The sequence below is a fragment of the Camellia sinensis genome, chromosome 10, assembly GCF_055761805.1.
Source record: "Camellia sinensis isolate YWXY chromosome 10, ASM5576180v1, whole genome shotgun sequence".
Taxonomy (NCBI): Eukaryota; Viridiplantae; Streptophyta; class Magnoliopsida; order Ericales; family Theaceae; genus Camellia; species Camellia sinensis.
Window position 1 is genome coordinate 124,244,179 of NC_138970.1, and position 13,433 is coordinate 124,257,611.

General features: G+C 33.1%; 1 long non-coding RNA gene across 3 annotated transcripts in view; it reads right to left on the reverse strand.

Annotated features, from left to right (window-relative positions):
• Positions 1-11,633, reverse strand: part of LOC114267609 (uncharacterized) — a 33,880-nt gene extending 22,247 nt beyond the window's left edge. For 2 of the 3 annotated variants that reach the window (XR_014342555.1, XR_014342553.1), the window contains exons 1-3: positions 11,253-11,632; positions 9,016-9,108; positions 273-430 (exon numbers count right to left, since the gene is read on the reverse strand). This is a non-coding gene — a long non-coding RNA (uncharacterized LOC114267609). Of the gene's footprint in view, positions 1-272; positions 431-9,015; positions 9,109-11,252 lie in introns of all 3 variants that reach the window. The other variant, XR_014342554.1, reaches the window with a different exon arrangement.
• Positions 11,634-13,433: the final 1,800 nt, after the last annotated feature.

Sequence of the window (13,433 nt, forward strand, 5' to 3'; positions counted from 1 at the left end):
CGAAACCTACATTACAAGGATGCATCATGCCACTAAGGAGTCCATGCCTAAAATAGATGTGAGCTGCCTGTATATCCACTTCAAAAAAGCGGGTGGAAATGAAACATGACTAACACATATGTACTGATGTGACAGAGGGTGGAAAATGCAAAGAGAAGAGTGATCATCACATAAAATGTGGACAAGGGGCAATCCATGAAGCAGCTAACTTCTCCAAATTTAAGAAACTATACATCAAAATAGTGATAGAAGAATAACAAGATAACTCTTACCTGTGTTCTTATTTCCATTGCTGCAAGCATTACCCAAAGGAGTACGAAGAACCCAGCAAATATTGCATGCAGACATACCCTCTTATTATCAAATGTACAAATGGGGCAACACCAAACACCCAGTGTAATGTTTTCCTGTTTTGTCTCAGGTCCTTCGGCTGTTGCAATGCAGTACCCATTAAGAAGTCAACATATAAGATGCAAAACGCTTCACAAACCAAAGAGCCTTTTTAGTGAGACAACTCAACAGATATATTGGCATGGGTTTCGCACCTCGTCATATCAACAAAACACTACTTCCCTACATGCAGCTAGGTTTCAAGCCATGTTTGTTGATATTGTTCCTCAAAACATAAAGTTTTAAGCTTAACAAAAAAATAAAAATAAAAATAAAGAGCAAGAAGTTGCCATACATCATGACAGAAACCACATGGAAGTAACATTATGGGGAAATAGTATTCAAGAGACAAAAGAACTGAAGAACAAATCAATAAATAGATGGTCAAAGTTACGATTTTCATGAATCATTTCCAAGCCCACATTTCCAAGATAATACAAAAGACCCTCCAGCACATGTTTTAACACATGTATTATTGATTCATGAACTTGGCTTAGGGTGGTTTCCTGTGGGCCAAATAAGCCAACAAGCTTAGCTTTTTAGCTCTGCCAAATGATGCCTTAGAGCATCTAAAATGCTAATTGTTAAATTTGACATGCCATTGCCAAAATTTGGCAATGCTACATTACGAAAATGTCAAATTTTGACAAACTTGCTCCAATGCTACAAGTGCCATGTTTTGGCACAACAACCTTTTCCTCCATATTTTCTCATTTTAACCACTATTCTTCTAACCACCAACAAATTTTTAATTCATCTCTTCAAAATTGGACTGATTGCGCACTATGAAATTGAACAATTGCTATTGGACCGTTGCTTTAAAAGAATAAAAATGAAGACTTGTTTCTTCAAGTAGGAGCTTTGCTTAAGATAATCATAAAAAATCAAAAAAAGAGAGTATTGCACTGTCACGTGCAAGAAGAAGGATCTAGAACTCTTTATCACACATTCATCCTATCTATTATTGTCATGCCCTGATTTTTCAAAGATTAATTAGGCGGAAACTAATTAACTTAAGTGTGAGCTTTTTAAGTAAAACTCTCTTTATTATTTAGTTCATACTCGAAATCACTTTCCTTAGTCAATTCTCATTAAATACTCAAAATTAGGTTTGCCTCGTAAAACGTGCCCAATGGCCTCAGATCGGATGAGGTTGGAAAACATGTCCATTTTTTCCTTTATTGAACCTAACTTAACCTTAGGTGACAAAACAAGGTATTTTTGATAAAATTCGGCTTGCATTGAGAAACGTGCCTTTTGATAGCTTTTGAAATAATTCATTCTTTAAGTTCAAAAACTCCAATGTTGTCTCAGACACAAAACACATCATCACTTGACGCGCAAATCCATAAAATAAATTACGTCATGCAATAATGGAAATAAATATTTAAGTTAATAGGTCCTAAATTAATTAATACAATAATCTGACGAAAACGTGTAAAAGGTACACAAGCCCAAATTAACCTAGGGTCTATACTATTACTAAAAAAATAAACCACGTCCTGCCGCTCATGTCGGCGGGTGTCCATCGGTACCCACAAAATGTAGGGGCCGTGAGTATTGACACTCACCCGACAATGATGCCATTCTTACTAAGTAAACATGGTAGTATCATGACAAATAAAATTATAAAATGAAATGTCCAATTTTCGGATTAACTTACTTATTCTTATTAAGTAATTAACTCACACTAGGACAATTAAATAAAAGAAATAATCCGAAATCAATAACTGCCAACAGGGCAATTAACCCAGTCTCGCCAACACATACCTTATACCAAACCAAACAAAACCAAACTTTAAGTCCCATCAAATAAGGTCGGCTATATGAATCTTTCTTCTCCACTCTACTCTATCAAAGGCCATTTGGTTAGTCAAATTAAAAAGATTCATATCTCTATTTACTACACTAGGCCACGTCAATCTAGTTTTGCCCCTTCCCCTAATACTTCCTTCTACTGTCACTATATCGCATCTCTTCATTACTACCTCTATTGGTCTCCGTTGTATATGACCAAAAAAATACCTTACCCAAGCCATAAATAAGTACATAATCGGTCCTACCTTGATCACACCCCAAACTTCCTCCAAGTTGCGTGTTAGAAAGAAACTTCGTCCTCAACCACCAGAGGCTACTACTCCTTTAAACTGTGCAGTGTCCGTGATTCTAACCCGTAGATAGTTGAATCCATTATCTCCTCAAGCGCACTAGACCACAATATTGGCTATAAGCCTATAACCCAGGCCAAGGCCGTAAAATCAATAATACCGAGACACACCCAAAAAACAACTAAGTATAGTAAATACCAACACCGGTTATTTAATACTTACTTAGATTCCGACTATGCCATACATAGGCCTCATTTGGGAACAGGCTTTTTTAGTAACTTTTTGACTTTTTGGCTAAAATGTGATGTAAAAAAAATTAGTATGTTTGGGATGATTTTTTGACTTTTTACAAAAAGATGTGCAAAAAGTAGAGAGAAAAGGAAATTTTTGGCTTTTTTATATGGGTTGTTGGTTTTTTGATTTTTTTAGTAACTTTTTGACTTTTTGGCTAAACTGGTCGCTTCCCAAACGAGGCCTTAGTAATATCCAACGCTTACCATTTTTTTTGTCAATAATGCTCTTTCTAGCCAATTTTACCTGTTTGCCCCTAGGGCTATAATAGTAATAATACTCTTAGTGTGAAATGACCAATATATCCCTACGGCATAATTTCACCAAATTACCCTAAAGTACTGATTACCAAAATGCCTTCAAGCATGAGATTAGCAATTTACCCTTCATTAATCCCAAGTTAATTTCCTACGTGGCAAATTTCAATCAAATAATCCAAAATGCACCCAAATGACTATTTTACCCCCAAAGAGTCAAAATTACCTTTTTGCCATTATAAGTCCCAAATTCATCAAATAATCCAAATAACTCATAAACGCATCTAAAATAATAAAATAGTCATGGAAACATATATTTTTAAGAAACTAGTAAGCGAAACTAGGGTAACAATCATGGGGAAAATAATAAATCAACACTAAATCACACCATCTTTTAGACTAACTCAATTTAACCCGTGATTCATTTTCCCCAATTTCTCAACACTTTAAATATTTCTCAAAAATTCAAAGTTGTCCAAATCACATGTCCTTTATACCATAAGTCATCAAACATGCCATAGATTACACTTTTTGAGGTTTGAACAAAAAGCCCTGAATTAATGAAATAATACTTTTCATGATTTCAAGATAGGTATGACAATATTGTATTCAAAGTTCATGAAATCGCATAATAAGAACACTTTTAGAGATTTCAAAGCAAAAATCCAACTCTAACTTAAAAGTGTCTCAAGAAGGCATAAATCAACTAAATAACTCATAATTTACAACAAATACACGCTAATCATGCTTCCATAGATAAAATCATGTCATAAATTTTGAAATAAAAATCCTAGCATGCTTTCTAAGCAAGAGATGAGAAAACCCCTACCTTTACTTGAAGCTTTCAAACAAATAATGAGGAAATGAGGTAGAAAAGGGAGAGATGTTCCAAGAACAAGCTTTGTCCGTCAACTTTGATCTTCAAAACACACTAAAAACCACTTCCAAGTCTTCTAATCACTCCTTAAAGTAAGGTTCTAAGCCTAAAAACACAAGAACACTCACTCGTTTAGACAAACAAGGATCAAGGCAAGGGTTTTGTGAGAGAATTCTAGAGAGAGAAGAGTAACGTTTTGGGGGATGAATTGGCTGAAATGAGGGCTTCTCCTCTAACTCAACCCCCAACAACCCTAAACTAACCCTAGGTTAACCCTTAACCAAAGTTGTAACTAATGTCTAAGATTGAATCTTGAAAACCCCTCAAATCCGCACCCTAGATTCAAAAATCATATTCATATATATATATATATATATATATATACATATATAACAAGGTGGTCAAATGGCCCATGTGCCTACATTTCCCAAATGGTGAAACAGAAAGGTGTAAGTAAAACCCAAGTGTTTGTATGCATTATTGGAGGTAAAAAGGACAATTGGGAGAGAGAGAGAGAGAGAAAGAGAGAGAGAGATATTCAGCTGGCCCTCTAGGATCCCAAAAAAAAATTATATTTACTTAGTTCAAGGGTTTTGTGCTTTCCCCAAAACCCTAGCTAAAAGCTGTATAGTTTCGGACATAGAAAATGCACAATTTCTGTACTAGAATAGCATGAAATTCATAGGGATAACTACAATAAATAAAACATACATAAATAACACAAAATTAATAATTCTTAAGCCTAAAGAATCCATCTTTCGAATCTCATGGCAATTCGGGCCCGGGTGCACGCAAATCCAGACAATTGTTGCACTACCTTTCTCAACACGCAATTAAATTCTATTTGTACAAGATTGACCATAAGATCATATTAACACACTCTACTAGGCTTAGAGAGTCTGTCCCTTGAGTCCTAAGTTGGCTCTGGAATCGACGCAAGCAAACCGAGATGATCGGTTGCGCAGAAAATTAGCCAACAGAGATCTAAATTGAAATACGTAGAGAAACTCGTGATCTAAATTATAATTAATTAAACTTCATTAGGACTCAATTAAATTAAATTAAAGTTCAAATTTTTCCCGATCATTACAATTATCACACCAGCAATCCAAACAAAATTGGATTTATGGGTTAAAACCACATCACAAATCACCCTTCCCGTTGCCACACCTCATCCCCTTCCAATCCCACATCCTTGGAAACACCCTTCCGATCTCTCATGGATCTGAGAAATCAGTGTGGTTTGGCGATGGTCAATGATTGACAGTGCAATGGTCAACGGTGGTCGATGGTAGTGATCCTCAATGATGGTGGTCTAGTGTTTGGTTGGTGAATGTGAGTCTTCTCTCTCCTTTTTTCTCCACTCCTTATAATAAATATTGTGTCATGTTTTTTTTTTTTTCCTCCTAAGAAGAATAGATGAGCAGTGGTTGGTTGATGAGTTGGCAGATTACAAGATATAGTAATGCCAAAATTTGGCAACTTGAATGGCACTACATTGGAGCTCTTTTTAATATAGCAGCTCAAATGGCAGTTGCATCAGAGATGCGCTCTTAATTGTAGAAATAATGGAGGAATTATTTTCAACAAATATGACTAGATATTAAATTTAAGGACCTAAAACAAATATAAAAATATTTTCCAAACCATAGTAACAATGTAATTTGCGTGAAGCCCAAAAGTGTTACAATCTATGAAACACTAACACTTCAAAACAAGTGTAGTATCCATGCCGGACACGCGGACACGGCGGGGACACGTATTGACACGCCAAATGGTGTGTCCCCTTATTTAATTAATTTATTTTCAGGAGACACAAAGAGGACACGTCAAGGACAACTAGGGACATGCCAATTTGTCTTTTCGTCCATTTTCTTTAGTGTTTTTGATGAATGTCAAATGTTTATTATTTTTTTTATTAGATTTAAATACTTAATAGATCATCAATAAAAAAAATATATAAACTATAAGTGTAAATTTAAAAGTGTTTTTTTTAAATATATAAATAGAATTAGAGTTATTTTTGTTAATATTAATTCTTTGTGGATGTAATACTAATCTAGATAGCAAATAAAAATATATGAAAACATATTTTCTTGCTATGTCCCGGCCGTGTCCGTGTCCGTGTCTGTGTCTGTGTCCCTATTTTTTTGAAATCGTCGTGTCCCGTGTCAGCATCCGTATCTGTATCCATGCTTCTTAGATTACAGTGTTTGATGATCCCTTCTAAGTGCCAAAAACTTAAAACTTAGCATGTTTGGTACGAATGAATGGAATGAAGGGGGGAATAAAATGAGAGTGAGAATGGAATACAAGGTTGAATGGAATGGAATGTCCATTCTCATTCCATTGTTTGGTTGCCCACATGGAATAACATAAGAATATAATGATAATTTTCATTCTCGTGTTTGGTTATACCTATTAAACTAATGAAATGGATTAAGTTTTTATTTATTATTTATTTTTTTAATAAGCTAATAACAAACAAGTTAAAAATTCATATAGATCGTAATAGTGTTGATAGTTGTGGATGTGTTAAGTTATTGTAGTGGCAGCGGGGGCATCAATGGTGGAGATAGAAGTGGTAGTAGGATGATGGTGTGCGGTAGGTCATCGTGGCGGTGGTGGTGGCAGTGTTGTGGTGGTTGTGGCAGCGATAGTGGTGGTGGTGGTGCGGTTTTTGATGAAGGTGGTGGTAGTGGTGATAAGGAAGTGGTAGTGGTAGTGGTTATGGCAGTGGTTGTGGCAGTAGTGGTGGTGATAGTGGTGACAATGGTAGTAGGATGGTTGTGGTATGATGGTTGTGGTATGGTGGTTGTGGTGGTAGTTCTAGCGGTGGCGGTGGCAGTAGCGGTGATAATGTAGTGGTTGTGGTGGTAGTGATAGTGGTGGCAATAGGGTGGTGGTCGTGGTGTTGGTGGTAGTCGTGGCGGTGGTGGAAGGGGGTGGTAACAGAAAGAAACAGTGGTGGTAGCTAATTGATAATACTTATAATGATTCTAAGATGGAATGGAATGAAATGGAGGCAATGGCGTTCCCACATTTTATTGCGTAGATAAACCGTACCAAACAGGAAAAAAGAAAAGGCAATATAGTGGCTTCCTGTTGGTAACCGATCCAAAATTTTATGACGACATTGAATAATAATACCAAATTGATGTTGAATATATTACATGCCCTCTTCATAGAGAAATGACCAAATAGTTCCCAACTATGAAGCACTGACACTTTAAAATAAGTGTCATAGAAGTGTTGGACACATGGACACGGCTACAACACAGGGGGACGCAACACATGGCATGTTCCTTTATTTAATTAATTTGTTTTCAAGGGACACATAGGGGACACACTAACTAGTTTTATCCCCCTCTTCTTTAATTCTTTTGATGGATGTAAGATATTGAATGCTCATTATTTTTTGCTTAGATTTAAATAATTAATGGATCCATAAAAATGATAAAAACAATGAGTTACCTTAAGAGTGAGTTTTTCTTATTATATTGAATTAGTGATTGATTTTGTTAATTTTGATTTTTTTGTGGATGTAAGATTAATCTACATAGCAAAATAAAAAAAAAAAAATATATTTCCATGTCCTCATTGTGTCTGTGTCCCTATTTTTTGGAAATCACTGTGTCCTGTGTCCCTGTCCGCATCTGTCCATGTTCGTGTTTCTTAGCTTCCAAATCATGGAATTGGCTAATTGGAACATCCATACACTACACAAAAGGGCACTTTAGATATTTAATATCTATGGTAAATACCAATAGATCCTAATAGTTAGATTGAATTCCCATCAAGTCCTATTGAAAATAAGTCCAAGTAAAATCATCACTAAAAATAATTTTTTGGGACGATTTTTTGCATGTGGCTAAAACTATTGACAATTAGTGCCTTTTTTTGCCACGATTTTTATAAATTGTTACTAAAACTTACAGTTAGTGACCTTTTTTTGTGATGAATTTTTCAAATTATCACTGAAAGTTGAAAATTTATAACTTTTTTTTTGTGACAATTTTTTTAAACTGTCACTAAAACTTATGATTAGTGACATTTTTTGTGACAATTTTCAAATTGTCATTGAAAATTAACAATTAGTGACGTTTTTAATAGTATTTGATGAAAATGCCATTAATTATCATAGGACCTATGGGACAAAAAATTCACCTATTAGAACCTACACGCAAGTCCCTAACATCTATCTCTATGTAAGTTTCAATACTAGTGATGGTTTCATTAGGTCTTTACAATACAACTAGAGTACCTCTTATTGTATGAAGTGAGTTTGATAAGGCATTATTGATACCACTTCAGTTATATATATTTTATGTTACTTAATAAGGGGCTGAATGTTCTGATAAGGAGGGTTTGAATTTCAAATAAAAAAGACTACTTTCCATTTATCAAAAAAAAAACAAAAACAAAAAACAACTAGAAGGTAGTCATCAAATTTGAATTGATAAATTTATCCCTGTACATTAATTAACCAACTTGAAACATTCAGATCTGTTTATTCAATACTGCCATTTAAGTGTCATCATCAAACAGTCACAACTTTCGGTTCCAAAAAAGGAATGTCAACTCCAAACAACAAAGGCCATGGGAAAAATGAGACGAGGGAGATCGGAGAGGATGGAGAAGGAAACAAGAAAGAAAGACAGAGAATTGCTTTTACAGATGTTTTCTACTTCAATTTATGCTCCAATGCTTCCCTTTTCATCTTTCCCTTTAACCTATGATGCTATTTTAGTTAGAGGCCTTCAGAATCTTAATAATCAGTATCACCATATAAAGAACCCCTTATCAGCAAGCCAGCAAGGTTTTAACTCAAGCCCAATGATTTCATCCCTACAATCCTGAAAACATCTTAACATAGAAAATGTAGAAAGAGTCCATGCTTTTTAGCTTATGTAGTTACGTAAAATAGTAAAACAGTAAAGTAGCAAATTATTAACCATGTACTCAATGCCCAGAGTCAAGCTTTATAACGATCTCAAAATAAAGTGTAATAAGGAATGCTCCAATTGAAGTAAAATGTGCTGCCCATTGAGACGATAAAGTAGAAGGCCATGTACCTAACAGGGTCACTTACAAATTTCTTGTACATCAGAATCATAATCATAATCTTCATCATAGTCAATTCCACAATTTACTTTACGAGGCATGGTCCTAATCTCTATCAAATCTGAAAGAAAGACACTCAATTAGACATGCATTCGTTTGGCAAGTTAAATCTTAGTTCAAAATAAAATAAACATATATATGTAAAACAGAAGCTATCTCAACTGCCAAATAACACTTTATTAAATAGAACAAGTTGCATCCAACCAGACACTATCAAGCTGATGAGGACACCACCACTACAAGAACATGATTTTACATCTAACGACCTTGCACTAGGGAAACCTTTCGTGGGGTTAATTAATTCATCTTGGCATCCAAAGATATTCTTAAGTTATTTAGGTACCAACCCTCATGAAAGGCTGGGGGCTGTCACACAAGTACAGTTAATAGCTGGGAAATATTATAGCCTCGTCATCTATGAAGCACAGATACGGATATGGATATGGGATACACAATAAGGGATATGGATACGGGATATGAATATGAATATAGAAAAGAGGCGATACAACAAAACCCCAAAAAAGATGGATGCAAGTACGGCCAAGATAAGTTAGAAAAATTTAAAATTTATAATATTATATAATACATAAACACAAAGAATGTTAAGATTGATTCTACGAGAATTAGGTAGTATTAGGTATTAATTTAAGAGTCAGTAGTCAATTTTTTTCGGTGGATCCTATAAAAATTTCAATTTAATTTCAAGTCTAAACTATTTATATTGTCCATGTGCATTATACTTTCACCCTTAACAGTGGTATATGTAAAAATATTATATGCAAATTTACTTCCTCATTTAATTATTGAAACCTAATTTTAGTATAATTTTAGTATCATTACATTTGTTTTATCCTTACTTTATACAAAGTACGGACATAGATATAGGACACATGTATGACACGTTAAGCATATGCTAATTCAATAAAATTTGAAAAACTAAGGTAGTAGTCTAATCGCACTAGTTTCTTCTATCATAAGAAATAAGAAAAATATTGGGGAAAAAATATTCTTGTATTTATCATAATAATTTTACTCTAATGCAATGCAAGAATTATTACAATCTCAATTCATGAATTGTAATAGTTCGGAAACATGACCTACAAATTAAAGATAATTATTATCAAGTACCCTAGTATAACCAAAAAAATATCCAACCCTTGTCAAAATTAAAAAAATAAATAAATATAAGTTTAGGAAGTAATCAGATACATATATGAAAGTATCCAAAGATTATTGGAATCCAATACGGATACTCCCTATCCGTGCTTTGTAGCTTGTCATCCATTACAAAAGTTGCACACAACACAACCAAAGATTTAATTGAGGTTTTGTATAAAGTTTCCTTTACATTTCTATTCTTTCACATTGACAACAAACTTAAGTTGCATCTATGAAACATGGGTACTTCAAAATACATGTCGCACCCGTACTGGATACGAACCGGCATATGATACTTTGTATAGTGCTTCTGCATACGTACCGAGTACACAAAATACGTACTCAAATTTTTTCTTCTAAATTTTTGACGTACCCAAACGAACCTAGCATATTACCTAAGTCATACCGTACCTTAGTGGAAATAATATTTTCTTCTACTACAGACATAAAATTCCTTTCACTAGACTTCTTTTTTATTTTTAGTTTTATGCTTAGCATGATTTTAAAATTAAACTATGGTTTATAAGTTATCTAATATAATACCATTTAATTTTGATTTATACCTTTACTTTTAGCATTAAATATTAATTTTAGATTAAATCTTAATAAATTAAATCATTTAATCAATTTTTTCACGACTATAAATTAAAAATAAATATTTTTTTACAAACGTACCAAATCGCATCCGTACCCTAATTTTTTGAGATTTTACCATATCGACCTCCCGTATCATACCAGTACTCATGACCTCCCGTATCATACCAGTACTCATACTCGTGCTTTATAGAGCTGCATCACATGTCTCTCTCTCTCTCTCTCTCTCTCTCACAGTAACTAGGGAAAAAATAAATGCTTATAAAGCAATTTGAAAAGTTTCAGTGGATCTGATAAACTAAATGCAGTTGATAATACAAAATTAGGCAACAATTAAAATTATTGAAGAATATCAATTATTAAGTCAAAAAGAGGTCAAAATGAACGCTGAACATGATTTCTATTTCTATTTGTATATAATAATTGATGTAATCGAAAGGGTTTCAGGATTACCCCAGTTACTGTATTGGAATTCGCTCTCTTCTTCTTCTTCTTCTTCTTCTTCTTCTACTACTACTTTTCTATTTCTACATCGTTTAGAATCAGAGCGATCTGAGCACAGGCAACGACAACGCAACACATCATTGCGGAATGACCAGGCGTATCACTTTCTCCAATGCCATCGCCAACCACTCTTGTCGACTTCTTTCAAAGGAACTGCTGTTGTGTTGCAGGAACCCTAGCCTTCGAACGATCGTCTAGCCTTCGAACGATCGTCGGTTGCGAAGAAACGTCTGAAACACATGCAGGGGGCATATGGAGATAAAAAATAACCACGGATGCACGTTCCATGATGGCAATGGATAACCCAGAGTGTGGGTATCGGGGAGACCCAACCCATGGTGTTTTTTTTTTTTTTTCTTATTCATTGGGTAGGTAAGTGATATTAGGTGATGGGTTGGAATGGGTATCCACTAATTTTCTTTTATATATATATATATATATATTTTAAGATTTATAATCAAAACTAGATATATATTTAATTTTTTTTCTTTTATTTATTTATTTATTTTTTTAAGTTCACAATCAATTTTTTTTTTTAAAGATCCACAACTAAAGCTAAATATACATCTAATTTTTTATTATTATTATTATTTTTATTTTTAAGGTTCACAATCATTTTTTTTTAATTTTTAAGATTCACAACCAAAACTAAATATACATTCAATCTTTTTTCTTTTGTTTTTCTTTTAAATTTTTTTTTTAAGGTTAAAGGTTCACAACCAATTTTTTTTTTTTTTTTTTTTTTTTTTTTTTTTTTTTTTTAAGATTCACAACCAAAGCTAAATATATATTCAATCTTATTTTATTTTATTTGGCTCAACAATAAAATCAAATACACATTAATTAACATTGTCACATTATTCTTGTCAAATTTTATGCATATCTAGAATTTTTTAAATTTATTTAAAAAAATTAAGGACACTGTCTAGTGTAGGTTTCGGTTTGCTTTTCTATGTTATTTTATTTTGTTATGTATTGTAATTTTCAAAATAGTTTGCTTGTTCTGAAATTTCAATTAACGAGTATGAATCTATTTGTTTTATGTTATCACACAATTTATATAACATATATATATATATATATATGAATGTATTTGAAAATAAGGAAATTGTAGAGAATTAAAACAAGCATGAGTCGTGATTGGTTAGAAAGGATGGGTATAAAGATTTATTTGCTAGAAAAACAAAATGGGGATACAAAGTCTTACTAAATAATTTTTTTTAAAATAAAAGAATTTTTCTTAGTTATGAACAGATTTAACTGAAATCAGCTTGTTTCCCAATGTTATGCTTCATTTATTTAGATAGAAAATATTTTTTAATGAAAAATATTTTTTATAAAAAAAATTAAAAATATATTTTTTTATATTTTGTGGTGGTGGTGATGGAACGAAGGTGAAAGTAGAGATTGTGACATAGTGGTGGGGTGATGGCGGCAGTGATGATGGTAGTGGCTATGATGATGGTAGTGTGACAGTGAAGGTGAGAATAGTGGTGATGGTGTTGTGAAATTAGTAAAAATTTAATTGAAAAAACATTTTTTGTTTTTTAAAAGTAACAAACAACAAATTTCGTGGGGGACTAAAGGAAGAAGATGGAGGATGGATTGGGTGTGGTAAGGCATAGATATCTTAAAATGAGTGGTTCAGATTTGTTAAAGGTATAATTAGATTTGGATAAACTAAAATGAATGGTTTAAATTTGCTAAGAGAAAGATGATTTAATGTCTAAAATATCCGTGGCTAAGAGATCAACAAACAATTCATTATTTATGTCCTGATGCAATTTAATATGGGTCTTATAACACTTTCTTAAAACAGGTTCTTTCACATTTTATTTCTTCAAACAGGCTCTTATAACATTGTAATCAGGTTCTTGTAACATGTAGGGGAGAGAGTGAGAGTGAGAGTGAGAGAGAGAGAGATGGTTGTAATTTTTTTTTAATCTTCCACGTTCTTCCACATTTTTTTTTCAATTACTAAAACTTATTTGATTGTCTCAAAATTATATATTTGATTATTATAAAACAAACTTTTTAATTAATTAATTAATGTGTATTTGATTTTGTTGTTGAACCAAATAAAATAAAATAAGATTGAATGTATATTTAGCTTTTGTTGTGAACCTTAAA